This window comes from Microtus ochrogaster, chromosome 10 (genome assembly GCF_000317375.1).
Source record: "Microtus ochrogaster isolate Prairie Vole_2 chromosome 10, MicOch1.0, whole genome shotgun sequence".
Lineage (NCBI taxonomy): Eukaryota > Metazoa > Chordata > Mammalia > Rodentia > Cricetidae > Microtus > Microtus ochrogaster.
This window is the reverse complement of record NC_022016.1, coordinates 33,654,542-33,658,012: the sequence shown is the minus strand read 5'-3', so window position 1 is coordinate 33,658,012 and position 3,471 is coordinate 33,654,542.

Below are 3,471 nucleotides of genomic sequence, written 5' to 3'. Positions count from 1 at the left end.
GGAGGGAGGGAGGGAGGGAGGGAGACTTAGAATCAAACTTTAAGAGACTGTAACATTTGATTAATTTGTCCACAAGGATAAAGCCATGTAAAATTACCTCCAAAACTTAAAACCCACAAGAAAGGCTTCCTGAAGCCTGTAGTTCTGAACTATTTATCCCGGGCCTTCAGAGGAGCTAGGACCACTGTCGTGAGTACTAGTGGCATGAATTAGTGTCTGCCCCCTAAAAGCCTACCGTCTAAAGGGGGAGAGAGGGCACATCAGAGTTGCATACAGTATTATTAGCATCGTGAAGGAGTACTTCTGAATGAGTGAAAATATGAGCTGATGCCATAGTATGGAGTGGATTTAACTAAGCGGGGGAAAGCTAAGTGAAGGAGACCTTTTTAGATGGAGAAAGCACCAAGCAATGAGGCTGCAGGATTCTTCTGCAGAATGAGTTTGAGCCTGGGATGAGTGTGGAAGCTGTCAGGAGTCTGAGTCAGATGTCCAGAGAAGACATGTCATATGTCTTAGAACTTCATTCTGTGAGCAATGAGACCAGTAGGAAGAGGCTGGGTTGGTGGGCTCTTTGAATAGCAGATATGAGCATAGTGTTGTATCCACCGTATTCTCAGAGTCTGGATGAAAGCAGGGGATTACCTATTTCATGTCCACCACAGTACCCTGTCACTGAACTGAGAGGAACATTAGTTGCTGAGTGTGGCAGAAATGGTAGCAGGTATGAAGTCTGAGCGTCATTCTAGCAAGGTCCAGAGGACTCTGAGAATGCTTCCATATCAGGGTACACTTTGTGAAATATAGAATTGTTTATAAAAGATTTTTATTAATTGCTTGATTCTTATGACAGGATTATTTGATAAAATAGCTACCAGCATGTGGGAACATGATCAAATCCTGTCCAAAAGAGATAGCATTATGTAATTTATTCACAACCTCATTAGTTTTCTCTGCCTCTTTTTACTCTTACCTACTTTGTTAGAAGATAAGTAACATCTCTATATTTATAAAACGCCTTTAAATGTCTAGTCATTTAGAAGCCTTTGCAGCAATATCCTTTTAAGCTTAGCTCAAATAAGGATTTTTCTCAATTAGAAGTCATTTGTTCTATCTCCTAATGTGTTTAGTCTGCTATTGCCCATTTACTGAACTGATAAATGAAACCTATCAGGACAGGGATTGTATAGTTTTTAAGCACTTTGATTTATTCACATTTAACCCACGGCATTTTAAAATCAAGAAGATTATTCACTAATGGCCTTTTCCCAAATTATTTCCTCAGTGAAAAAAACAATCAACTCAGTGCTGGAGGAGGCGAATTCCATTAATTATTCCTTTAAGATAGGAAATGAATACCTTGAGGGAAAATGAGCATTCAAATACATGCCATGCCTTCACTCAGTTAAGGCCGGAGAGCTACTCTAGGATGTCCTCCTTCACAGAAAAGTCTGTCAGATATTCTAGGCCTCTAGGCTGAAGATGGATGCCCCAATGTTACAGATGAACCTTGGGTGACTGTCCACGCAACCGTCTGTTTCTGTCATTTCTCACATGTTCTGGAAGTTGCTTCCTTGCATTTCCTGCTTATTCAGGTAATATTATTTCCTTGTTGGGTCTCTGAGGGAGTCGAAGACTTTAGAGTTATAGTTTTTCTTGATACCAGATTCAGAAAAGAAATTCACTTAAGAACCGTAAAGTGTATAAGGTTGAGAGACACAGATAGATTTGGTAATGCAATTTAGAATAGAAAGTGAAATTAGGTACAACCTTTTGGACTCACCAAAATAGGACAGAAAATGGAGTATTTTCTCTGAATTTGTCAAATGTTTCTGGACTAGACATTGTTGATGTATTTATTGTCTGTATATGTTGTATATTGTTATTGTATATAGTTTTTCTTATATTAGTTATAACCTTCTTTTTATTTTAGACAAAAAGGGGGAAACATGGTGATATTTTGTTTGTGCTCTAACAAATAAAGCTTGCCTGAGGATTAGGGGGTGGAGTTAGTCACTAGTTAACCATAGAGGTCTGAAGACCTGTGTGGGGACACACACAGATGTGAGCCTGTTCCACCTTGTCTGGATGTCAGAGAGTTTGAGCTTATTTTTGCTCTTTAAAAGTTGTTGACAACAGGTGTGGCTACAAACAAGATATCCTGACCTAGAATATGGTTACTTGGTGTTTTGGACATTAAGATGGTCCATAGAGGTGAATCTTCTCCACTCTGACCAAAAGTCGGAGACTTCAAGCCTACTTCTGCTCTTTCTTTTAAAATAGAAGGCTTGCCATAAGGAGTGTCTGCCTACAGGATACTTGGTCTAGGGTATGTTCACTGCATATTTCTGCCCCAACCATCATATACCTTTACTCAGGAAATAATGACTTGATGTCTCAAGTATTGAAGCAAGTAACTGTTCTGGTTGTCATTTGTGACATGTTAAAGCCGCCGTTTGCCTTCTCCTCCTCCTTTTGTATTGGGGTATAAAAGGGTATGGAAAATAAGTGCGGGTGAATTCAGCATTCAGTATTCACCGAGTTGTCCTCCTGGTCCTATCCCATGCCTCTGTATTTCTTTCTTATTTCTGTTTCTCCTGCCTAACATTTCTAACATCCATCCTCCTACTCCTACCCTGGAACATACACACCTATTGTAGCTAGGACCATGGCAGAAGTCACCCCAAAGTGTGGCTTACGACAGATCTGTATAGACAGGAGACAGGAAGTGAGATGGCTGGGCACAGAGAAGAATATAGGGCAGGCAGAGACAGGAATTTGACCCTTTTCAGTCTGAGGATTTCATAGAGGTAAGAACTCTAGTGGCTGGCTGCTCTGTTTCTCTGATCTTTCACTTTTCACCCCCTAATATCTGACTCCGGGTTTTTATTATTAAGACCAATTAGAATTTGTGCTACCGGCCACAATTCTAAACTTGAGACCTGAAGATTACAGCCAGAGAACAGTGTCATACACTGCCCAGAAGGAGGGGTGTTTTGATCAGAGCCTTGGATATTTAACCCTTGGCCATGATTGAACAACCCACAGAATGGCAATATTCCCAATGTGATGTAACTTAAGTTTCTTTTGTAAGTAGTGGAACTCAAATTATGTTCTTCAGTAATAATATATCTGAAATTACCTGACGTGAGTAAGAAGGAAACACAGAACACACAATAAACCTGCTTAGGAGTTTATTAGAGGGATTGTGTACAGGCCTGGGAAGTCAGTGTGCAGACAGAGAAAGCAAAGATGTCCAGCTTTTAAAAGCTGCCTAGCCAGAGTTACCCCAAGATATTTTATGCTATTTGTGGCTATCGTAAAAGATGATGCTTCTCTAATTTCCCTCTCTGTTTCCTTATCCTTAGTGTATAGGAAGGCCACTGATTTTTTGGAGTTGATCTTGTATCCTGCCACATTACTAAAGGTGTTTATCAGCTGTAGGAGTTCTTTGGTAGACTTTTTGGGGTCGCT